Source organism: Anarhichas minor, unplaced genomic scaffold (genome assembly GCF_050575085.1).
Source record: "Anarhichas minor isolate MPS153535 unplaced genomic scaffold, ASM5057508v1 ptg000033l, whole genome shotgun sequence".
Lineage (NCBI taxonomy): Eukaryota > Metazoa > Chordata > Actinopteri > Perciformes > Anarhichadidae > Anarhichas > Anarhichas minor.
The window spans coordinates 3,740,630-3,752,823 of NW_027466479.1; the positions used below are offsets into that span (position 1 = coordinate 3,740,630).

The window sequence follows — 12,194 nt, forward strand, 5'->3', positions numbered from 1 at the left end:
GAGGGGGCGTGTCGGCCGTAAAACACTTCCTGGAAGGCTGTTCTCGTGGGTCCTCGCTCATGGTTCCTTGGAGATCCCTCCTCTCTCCTCGCTCCTCCGAGCTAAATGAGAGCTTTGGGACGGCCTTCAATATGGCGGTGGAGAACAACTTCCGGTTCAAGCGAGGAGCGACAATTAAGAGACTTGGGATGTACCCTCTATGTCGGAGCCAGGTATGGCCTGTGCCATTTTGTACATCCTTTTTTGTCACTTCCGGTAATTGAGTCACATGATGTTGGGGAAAGCAATGGGGATATCAGCTGTTCAGTAGTTAGTTGAATGAATGGAAGGGGAGGGGGTGAGAGAGGGAGCCTTATTTTTTGTTGACCGATATTTACACGCTATTCACACAACTATTGTCAGTGTTTGACGCTTTGCACACCAACGAGAAAGCGAGTTTGAACACTTATGACTGCTATCCAGCCCCAAAGTTTGTTTGTTGTCCACAAAATAAACTCACAAAAATAATTTACTGACAGCGCGTCTGCAGGGTAGTCTCCCCTTCTTAGCCTCTCGGTGACTAATTTTAAGTTGCTGATAGTCGCCTACATTTGTCAACCAAAAACGGGTACAAGGAAGCCTACGGAGCCACGCCACTTTCGGCGTTGACGAGCCAGACGCGGAGGATTGCGATCCCCGTGTTGAGCCTTCACGTTGCTCCCGACAAGATCGCGAGCCGAACGGCGGTATGTAACCTGTGTTTTCTACTGTGTGTGGCTTGTTTAGAACACAGTTTGAATTGGTTACTGCAGCACGTCGAAGTGGTGTGTTGTTGTCCTTGCGACGTGGTTTTGCCACTTCGTGGATTGCGTTTGGAGCCTTGAAACAGACTGTTTTGTGGTGTGGACTCGGTGTGTTGGAGGTTAATATGGCGCCTTCATTCCAGTGTTACAGCTGTTGAGGTTGCTGGCTTTAAATTTAAATTTCCTTCTTCGTTTGAAATGAGTGCCTCAAGGACTGGTTCAATGGTTGGCACATCGGAAATGGAGAAAGGGACAACATCTTTAACTGAAAAGGCTCTGGCAAGCAACATTGAGACAATACAGAAGAAACGTAAAAAGGAAGTTGACAGAATAAAAGGCCAGATAGTCTCTCAAGGAGCTCATGAGAGATGATGAAAATGCTTCACAAGTTAAATCACAAGTTGATGTTCTGACGCAATCATTTCAAAATGCCACTGCCTTGCACACATCTCTGATGCCTTTAATTCCATCTGATGAACAAGAAAAACAAAATGCATGGTTCACAAGCATGAATGCAACCACATGTGTTTTTTTACAGTGTATTGGCATTAGTCATTTTTTATTGTGTGATAAGCCGCTCAGAGCTAGTGTTAAATGGGTCATCATTCCCTCTCTAATATCTTTTTTTATATTGCTGTGAAAAAATCCCTGTATTTATTCAAATGTATTGCCAAAAAAATGTTGAACAAAGCCTTGATGCAAAGAATTTGCAGTGGTGTTCAGGAGGCGGTTCGTGTAAAAATCATCTTCGGATACTCTTCTAATTGTTTTGATCTCATTTTGTCCCAATGCAGGGTATGATATATGTTGGCACGTCAGAGGGTGTGGTGAGTGTTCCAACAGCCAACTGCTCCTTCTACTGGACCTGTCCTCAGTGTGTTCTTGCCCGAGATCCCTTCTGTGGTTGGGACCCTGCCAGCAGGGCCTGTGTGGAGGCCTCCAACACCCATGCCAGTCTGTGAGTACCACAAGATCATGTTAAAAATGACTCGTGTTATGTTTGCAGTTTAGGGGGTTATGATGATATATGATACTACTGTTAAAATAAAAAGCATCATTAGGCTACAAAATAAAACACATTAAAGGTCAATGTACACGCTCGTGAAACAACCCCACACCACAGAGCCGTTATGTTCAAACCAATCATTAAATCCCTTTCTAATGACTGCACTTGGCAGCCTGTGCACAATTAGGACTCGAGCAGTATTTTAATTCTAATGATTATTATTATGAAGGCCCGAGCACCAACCAGCGGTTGGGCCAGCAAGCAAGAGATGACAACCGGCATCCCTCCACTACCCCCGACGTCTCCATTCTTGGGCGTACTTCTCAGATCACCTTCAACTTCGGTCATTAAAATAGTAAGACCTTCACAATGCCTAAAACCAAAGCTCTTGTGGTTTTATCCAAACAAATGAAAATGTGGTATATCATATGGTTTTTGTGCGTGGCTATGGAAAGAGTGCAACAAGGCAGCTCTCCCAGTACATTTCATCGAGATGACCGACATTTGGTAGGCATATATATCGCATGTGGACGTTAAAAAACGCAACAGTAAGTGGGCCATTTTGAATTCTGTGTGAATTTTTTGTGATTTCCAGGCTCTGTACTTGAACCTCCTGGAGATGTAACCCGATAGACTTTAAATTTGGTCACTATAATCTTTGGACCTTTGCAATTAAAATGTATCAAAAATTTTAGCTTTAATGAAACTGCATTGCCGTGGTGTGGTGGATAATTTATATGATTCTCAAACAAAATACTGTTGTTACTCAAGTGTACTTGATCAATTCTTCCCCAAACTTGACATGCTTCATAAGAGTGGTGGCCTGAAGAGCTGTGGCCTGAGGACATACACATGCCAATATTAAGTCACCTGAAGCTCATCAGCAGTTGGCAAGTGGAAGTAGGCTTTGTGATACACAACATTCAATTTTCAATTTATGTTGTGTGGTCCACCCTTACATACAGCAACACAATGCATGTTTAGTGCATGTTCTCCAGTGCCTGTTGTGGTCATAGAAAGTCATACAAAAGTTGCAATACATAATTTCAAGCACCACGCACTTCATACAGAAAATAATGTCTAATTGTGCAGGCAGTGTTCGATACCCAGTACCCTGAGGTGCACGAAAGTGCAAGGGCCTTTAATCATCAATTATAATACTAGAACAAACCGTAAAAGAGAGTCAGTCAATCAAACTAAATTGAGAGGTTGGATGGCACATAGAAGCACACCAGCCAGAAGTGAGTTTTCATAGTGGCACGAGATGACAAGAGCCGGGACCAGAACCTGCGCTGCCTCCTGGAAGGAAGAGCAGCTCAGTCTTGGTTGAGCTTCAGGTGGCATGCGGACATAGCCTGTAATGGCCAGACCAAATCACAAGTACAACTTTGTCTGGAACCTCTCAGTTCATTTTCAATTTCCAACGGTCGTTAACAGGCATAAACCAAAATGCCTCTGGTTGCATTTAGATAGACTTACAACCATTAGAGTAACAAAATATATGACATAGAGCCGAGCAAGGGAAAAATATAAACCGATTACGGTGTAGAGATGAGCTGTGTTGGAGCAGCAATATAGCTGTGGACGAGTGATACCGTGTTACCGTAAGTTGTTTTACTTTGCCAGGGAACCAGACAAATATGTGGGCTTGGTTGTTGTGGAAAGGAAAAACTGACAAACTTGGTACATCAGGTGGCCTGTGCTCCCTAGAGAAGCCAAAGTCTAGTTATTGTTAATTCTCCTGTTCACCGTACCCAATTAGGCTAATGTGATTTATGGGTATGTGTGTGCTTTACCAGTTTTTTATCCCAGCTGTCGCCATTACAGCACCAACTAATTTGACCTCTTCACCAACAGGTGAAGTGGATGTTTTCTGAAGTAGGGGGCGACCGATTAAGGGGTTTAGCAGATTAATTGGCGACGAAAGGACGTTTTACAAAATGAACGCTATTGGCAGACATGATCAAAACAACTATTAAAGACCCCATGAAATGGCAATCGTGCTTCGAGGCCGTGCGAGGTGGGGGAACTACAAATGCGCTCCAGCCACAAATGCATGATTTATTATTTAGATTCTTTGAGATATTTTTTCAGAACGTAAATCTCCACTCCATGAAAAAACCTCCACGGCACTATTATCAATGCAATGCGGTTAGAAAATGTGGGCTGAAACGTAGCCGTCCAAAGACATATCTGACCCGTTACCAGTTTATTTCTCCCACAAAAGTTCTCCCTCAACACTATCACCTCTTGATATGTCAATCAGACGATTAATCGGCTTTTTCTAGATCTAACGGCAAATCATTTACCAGTACTACCTCTGCCGGGATGTCATATTGTCATTACACCACATGTTAATATAGGCCATTAGGCTTATACTCTCGATAAAGTCTGTTGTAATCTTTAAACCTTTTGAATTATTAAGCTTTTTGCAATTTTTTTTAATTGGATATCTATTTTCAGCAATGTTTTTGCAATTCATTTCAACTTTCAGCATTCCAACGCATTTTCTAGTTGTCTTTGCTATTTTCTTTAATAGTTTGATCTTTGATAGAGTAATGTGGGTTTCTTAACCCTAAATTAAAAGGATTTAAGTTATAACAGAAATGTGCTTATATATTTTTACATTTATATAACTGCATGTCCAATATTTTCACACTTGAATAAACAATAATCAAATGCAGAGAGTTATTTACCAATATGTTAGGAGTAGTTACATTTACACCTTCTTACATTAACAACCGGCCCTTTGTGGGCGACCGTGATGCTGATGTGGCCCAGAGTGAAAATGAGTTTGAGACCCCTGAATTAGACAGTTGTACCAGCCTTCTCTGCTGACTGTAGTTCTCCCTCCTCAGATGCCAGGACATAGACGGAGGAAATGTTGAAGAGGCATGCAACACTGTTTCATTTACACACAGAGCCAGATTTGGTCCAAACAAACTGCCTGCAGGTAAGCGTCACTTATCTCAGTTGCTGGTTACATACTTGCATACATACATAAAATACATTTTGACATTTACAGGATTAAAGCTATATTTTCTTCATAGCAAAATTTATCTCATGATGAACTTGTTTTTTAAACAATCACAACAGCTGGCCTGAATACTTTGTGTATACAAATTTTGGTTCAGAATCCCTTGATTATTTATTATTGTTAAGAGTTTGACTAAGTGGAACATTTTAAAGTGTAAAATAAACTTGTCAGTGGACAAACTGACTGAGTTTGGAAAGGATCTCAAATCGAACATTGACATTTCTCTTCTGACATGGTGATTTATCAGCGAAAATCTGCGCTTATACGATGTATGCGATAAGCCTATATTGGCCGATTTATCAGTTGGGCTCTAGTTACTGTATTATTAAACTCACAGCAGAAATAGCAACTGCAAGTTTCTCCAAGAATGGAGGGATGGACAGAGCGGCAGCAAATTTTTGCCATTGCAGCGGCTAACTTCCGTGTAAACCAAGTTGCGGCAAATCGCGGACTCATTCATGCCATAACATGAGCGTCTGCGTCTAGTGTGTCTGTGTGTAGTCCCATCGAGCTGGCTGTCCTTTTTATATCCATGTAAGAAAGTATGATGGCCATAACATATATCGATGCTTTTGGACAGGAGCAACACACTTAACGGCCCAGTGACGTGCATTGACAATATTGATAAGCATATCATTTAGTTATTGCTACTGAGAATTTATCAAACATAAAAAAAAGAAGTAGATAGGTTTGGTGTATATTTCAAATTGCATCTATTACACACATGGAAATAAAGTTGTGAACACCGGCTGAATATCTATTATCAGAATCATAACTGTATAACTGCTACTGTGTAAAGGGAATACTGCTGTTAAAAAGAACCGTATCTGTTAAAAGTGTTTGCAAACCAAATGTTATTGCCCTTTTGTTCATATAGCAGCACTTTAAAATAAAAGTGCGCAATACACTACTTTTGAATTAATTATTGAACTTTGCGCATAACAATGCGATTAATCGCAAAAAAATCATGCGATTAAATATTTTAATCGTTGCCCAGCACTAAAATGTAATACATGGAATAAAATAGTTATTCATGTCATAGTTATCAACCATTTGGTCACTTTAACCTATTATTGATTGCACAAAATGAATGTTTTACTTGGTTCCACCACCTGACATTTAGCAGTTCTGCCACCTGATAACATTAAAAATAACACGATTTATGCTGAATAATTCAAACATCTAATCATGTTCAGTAAATGGCAACTAGAAGTGGCTACAGTGCAATATATTGATTAGATGGACATGTAATGGATTGTGATTGAGCAACAATGAAGTCTTATTTTGATATATTCATAAAGTAACACCAGCTCAAGACAATTGAAAAAACTAATTTAAAAATATCCAAATGCATTCATCAAATATATTAATGTTACATTAAATTAAATGCATAGCAACTGAAATGCAATACTACTACATACTAAATACAAATGGATTGTGATTCAAAAATATGTTTGAATATGATTTAAAAAACATTTGAATTACTTCGGAACTTGTGACAAAATATTTGAAAACATTTCAGGTGTATTAAAGCAGTCCCAGTGTGCATGAGTGAGCCGTGTGTCGTGAATTAAAAGGCTCTGAGATCACATGGAACACCTCAGTTGTGTCATACGAAATTCATTATTTACAAACCTGAAAGGTCTGACAACTGTATAAAAGTAAGAACTGAAAAAAACCTATAAATAAATAACTTAAGAGAAAATGTAGTTTATCAAGATGTATTATTCAATTAAATTAAATTTATTTTTGTATAGCCCAAAATCACAAATTTGCCTCAGAGGGCTTTACAATCTGTCCCGGAACCCTCACATCATCTCTCTTATCTCTCTTTTCTTTTGGCAAGATATGCTTCTCTTGAAGCCAAATCATTGTTAATGCGCTCCCTGTGTCATGTTGTTTCGCTTTACTTAACAATGGCGTCTAAAATAATTATAAAATATTATCATGAAAAACGTTTGAAAGTATATTGTAACTTTAAAGGCAGGGTTGGTTATCATCTTCAAAAACATTATACATTTTTTTTTTATTCTCTTTACATCCTCACAATTAACGCGCTGACAAAAAAAAGAATAATCTGTTATCTGTGTCTGTCTCAGGACTGTAAGAAGCTCGTTCGATCATTTCATTCAGCTCGTATATATTATAATGATTAGACGGCTACCTGACCTGTTCCTGCCTGCCTCCGTGTACTCATTGATCGTCACTCAGTCTTCCACAAGCTGCTAGCTTGACAGCTGTGAGTACGAATAGCAGCCATGTTGGTTGCAGTGGTGGGCCGTCAGGGCCTGCTAAGCCTTCTCTGCTGGCCTAAACAGAATCACAAAGTTATAGCTATTTTATAATTTAATAGTTTTTCACAAATACACTACATGTATTATAATTTATTTTCCCATTAGCTTATTTTCTCATTGCACAGCTCCTGTCTTCCTCTGTTGCTCTGCTTCCAGCTGCTACCAGCTTGTTTTAAGGAGAGATTTTATTCAATCAGATACAGCCTTTGCAGTTTAAGTAAATGGGGACGATATTGTTGATTGTCATAGTCTTCAACCAATCAGATCTTTAGTTTGACATGTTGGGTGTATTCTTTGACGTGCCAGTGGTACCCAGGTAGCCTGCTAAGTACGTCTGCATTAACGTGCACCGTGATTGGTCAGTGGGTGATTGGTCAGTGCTTTTGTTTTTTTTACATCTGCAGTAGCGTTACTACTGTGTTCATTTGTCTATCGTGTCGTTTTTATGAATACGAATGGCTCGTGCTCTAGCGCTGCAGCATTGCTGGATTGATTTGTCATGCTTTGTTGTCTTATAAATATATGTGACTGGTTCTTGTGAGTTTGTTCTTGTCATTGTTAATTACATTGATTTGGACTATATGCATTGTCCGTTAATTACAAAGCATCCCGTCATGCGCGGGGTTATTGTCCGGACAATTGAATCCGTTCGGGCTGTTTTCTTTTTACAAAGCAAGAATTATGGTCTGGAGAAATGGGGATTATGTGGCGATTGCTTTAGCCCTGTCTGAATCAGTAGGGAACAGCTAAACGCTGCGGGGAGAGTTCGTAGATTGCGTGCTGCTGTTGTTCTCCCGCTAAGCTAGTTTAGCTTAGCCTCCCTGAAGACACGTGCGGGGCCTCAGCTGTTTTTTGTTATTGTTCCGGGTTCAAAAGGTCACACAGCCCGTTGTCTATTACGTGAGCACAGTCCACCGAAAACATTATATTTCCCACAATTTAAGCTTCTGCATTTTCCAAACGCACTAGTATTATTCAAACGTATTGTTCGGTTCGTAAGCCTCGTACCGAACGGTTTAATATGAATACGTGTATTGTTACACCCCTAGAAACAAATAACCGTAGCTGTGGCGTCATAATGAGGTTATTAGGAGCTGGCTCAAGTGTAGTAGGACAGCACAGAAGGCCCAGGTATAAAATGCACGGCCCACCACTGGTTGGTTGGTTATGTTTATAATGATAGTTTTGGGGGAGTGGCTTTGGAGGGAGGCCTGAAGGGACAGACTGTCAGTGTTGAAGACTTGGAGACTTTCTTGCTCAATTTAGCATCTTTTGGATCTAGTGCTGCTAGCTAGTTTTACTGGAGAAGAGTTAGCAACACTGGGCCATTTTTTTGGTTGGATAACTTTTCAAATCTAGCATACTATTGCTAGTTTCTCATCATCACCTAGCCTGCCTTTAACTTAAAACTATTAAACGATTAAAACATTTTGTAAATATTTTTAGAGCGTTAAATAAAATATCATAAAGTGACATTCCTTGCAGTTGCGCCAGACTTAGTGGTTGCACCACCTTACTTTTGCAAATAATTTCAAATTAATCAGGCATCTTCTTGGACTCCTGTATTATTTTTTTGTTCTTGTTTGCAAATTCATACACATCATATTTAAATACAATATAGACTTATATGATGAAAAAAAATGTTCTAGTTTTACATTGGTTGTACCGCCTGACAATGGAAAGTGTACCAGCCTACCTATGAGTTAAAAGTAGCTATTTTTATCAATATTTAAAAAACATCTAAAAATATTTTCCCTCTGCCATAAAGGTCAGTAGGGGTCCTCTTAATGATGCAATATCCTGTTTACTGTTCTGCACTTTAATTTTATAATAAAAGTCCCATCTTTACAGTTGTGCCACCCTGACATTTGAGAACACTCAAATTACTGGACAAAAGATTTACAATGATCTCAATTGCTTTAAACTATAGGTATTTGTAAAATTGTGTTTATTTAATATCATGCCATTGTATTAATCTTGAATTTATTATCATTAAAATAAAAATATTTGATAGTTTTCTTAGTCTGTTCATTTGCTCAGATGGTGGCACCGCCAGACATTTACAGGGTTTGAGATGCTAAAACATAAAATAATTAATATTATTTGAATGTATTCAAACTCAATAGCTTTTATTGAATGAAATGATATATGTCATGAATTGATAAAATTATACACACACACACACACACACACACACATAAGTGTTTTCTACCGTAAGATTAGTAGTAAGGAATAACTTGTCACTTACCTGTCTCAGGAGATGATTTGAGTTACCTGCAGTCATGGTACGGACTAGACATGGTGCACCCTGTTCCACATTAGCCTCACTTCCCCTGCCTGCATTAATGGGTTGTAATCCCACATTGGGCTCAAGGACTGGTGTATGCTTTGTTATGTAAACTCAGAATTAGCACATCCCACATACCTGTGTTAGAGTAGGTACACTTTGGCGTGGAGTATGCAATGAGCAAGTGGAGATAATAAGGTTGCTTGCAGTTTTTTGCTTTAATAATGTCAGACATGCTCATGTAACATCTATGCATTTATTTCCTGGTCAGCACATTCTTTGGCAGGTTTCGATTGCTGTCTGCAGCTTTCTTGATATTTCATGATGCTGGGTAGAGGGGTATGGAGGGTTTTGGTGAGTAATCTGTATTTCAGCCTCATGTCCTGCAGGAGAACTGGTGTCAGTGTCTCTGAATGAAGTGGTGCGGCTGCAGTGTCCCGCAGCGTCGCAGCTCTCCCAGCAGCTGTGGGAGCGTCCAAACAGCCGGCTGTCTTCAGACTTGTACCTACACCTGAAGGATGGGAGTTTGAGCTTTGTGGCATCCCCCGCCACACTGGGTCACTACCTTTGCCTGTCCACTGAGAATGGCTACCAACAAACTATGGCCATCTTTCATGTCAAACAGAAGAGCAGCACCATGACTCAAATTCCAACCAGGTACACCTGGCCTGAGGCACACCACATACCGACAACAAAGAGTGTGGCCAGGCCTTTGCCTGGACTGCATACCTCTTTGGGGACTTGGCCTAAAACAACAGAAACAAGACAAGGAGAGACACTGTCCAACAGGGACACTGAAGTCACCACCAGACAGCGGGGCAGAAACGTGACCCTGTGGACAGAGGAATCTGGGCAGAAAGAGGCAGAGTTCCGGGATGGGGAGCCCCTGCTGTCGGCCCGAGCCCGCTGCTACCTTAAGGAGCTGGTGGTTGTGTCAGTTCTGCTGGTGCTCTGCCTCAGTCTGCTAATCACCATGCTTCTGTACGTCATCAGACAGCGCTGTCGCAGCCGAACGGCCCCGCAGGCAGTAACTCCAACTAGAGAATCTGACAGAAGGACCCCTGTGGAGCAGGAGGCTCTCAAGGGGAACAGGTTTCTGAGCAAATGCAATGAACAGGCTAGTGGGCTAGTTTGTAATGGGGCACTCACAGGCTCTAATGGGCATTTGCCTAACACCCCCATCTGAACAGTCTCTGAGATCAGAGGGGAGGAAAGGCCATTCCAGGTACCAGAATTACCATGGTGACAGTCAGTCAGCTCAGTGGGAGGTTCTGTTTGCACAGCCAATGAGACAGTACAAACACTGTGGACTCTGATCCTGATGGGTAAGATTTGGATCTAATAGGATGAAAGACAATCTTTCCATCGTACTTAAATGCAGACACAACTGATGGGATGAGACTTTTTGTTGTTGCTAGACACTGAAACATGTCCACTGTCCTAAATGTTTTCACTTACTAGACAGTAACACTTGAGACCAAAAGGTACAAGCTGATCCAATACAGCTGGTTCTTTAAACATTTTTATAGACTAACGAGTGTTTGATGCAAAGCCAGTGACCGCCAAAGATATGCATCTTTTTTTATTGGACCATTGCATTTTCAAGAGTTCATTCAAAACATACATGAACAAAATGTTGGCTTTTGAAGGGATTGTTCAGATGTTTTCAACTGGGGTTGTATTAGTTACCTCTCCATAGTCAGTATATGGAGTTTGAAGAAACAGACGGCAGTACCAGCAAGGGAGCAAAGCAATGCACTGCTGCAAGGGGGCAGCAGCAAAACATATTTTAGACACCTAAAAATAATATGTTGTGACGGGGAACTGAACTGAAAGAGAAACGTGTATATATATATATATACTATCTTGGTCTTGTGGCTTTGAAGAAAGTATAGATTTCTCTTCAGTTCCCCTCCAACAATATTCTGAATATAGCATACACTGAAACTGATATTACATTTTTTGGTGTCTAAAATATGTTTCGCTGTTGCCCCTGTCCACAACAGTACATTGCTTTGTACTCCTGTCTGTTTCTCCAAATTCCATCTACTTGAAGGTAATACACTGACTATGGAGAAGTAGCTCATACAACCTCCCTTCAAAACATCACAACTATCGCTTTAAATTGTCCTCTCGTTCCAAACAGGGAGGTGGGTCCCTGCTCATCATTTGCTTTGGCAATTAATATACATTTTATACAAACTGATTTTGCAGGAAAGATAATTAACTGGTCGGAAAGGGCCACAGAGCTCAGACCAGTAGGCTTGTTTATCTTTTGTTTGTGCGATGGTATTACACACATAATGGGAACATGCTTTGGCTATAGTTGACATGATGCTTATCACTTATTTCCTGTGCATCATACACAATGGGCCATTTGGACACATCAGTAAACCTGTAGCCATAACCTCTTTTGTGATGACACAGTGCTGTCACTCAGTGTTTTTACATGCACTTCAATAAAGAGGTTACTGTCAGCTTTCTGCCGTTACTGTCAGCTTTCTGGGGCGTTTCTCATCTGCCTTATTTCATGTCTCTTCACTCCTCGGGTGACCTAGAAATTGGTCTGGTTTGCCATCCTGAAGTACATCTCAAATCCCCCTTCACTCCGATCAGCTGCAGCTCTGATACCACAGCTTTATACTGGTGCATATAAAATTCCACCACCAAGTTCAGATTTTATTTGTGTTCTGAAGCCTAAAACAACTTAATTTTCTCATTTAAACCTGTATGATGGATGCAATTATAGTCAGGGAAAAGGAGTATGTTATCTTTCAGCAGTAAACGC

General features: G+C 40.5%; 1 pseudogene; it reads left to right on the top strand.

Annotated features, from left to right (window-relative positions):
• Positions 1-11,889, top strand: part of LOC142965036 (semaphorin-4A-like) — a 38,820-nt pseudogene extending 26,931 nt beyond the window's left edge.
• Positions 11,890-12,194: the final 305 nt, after the last annotated feature.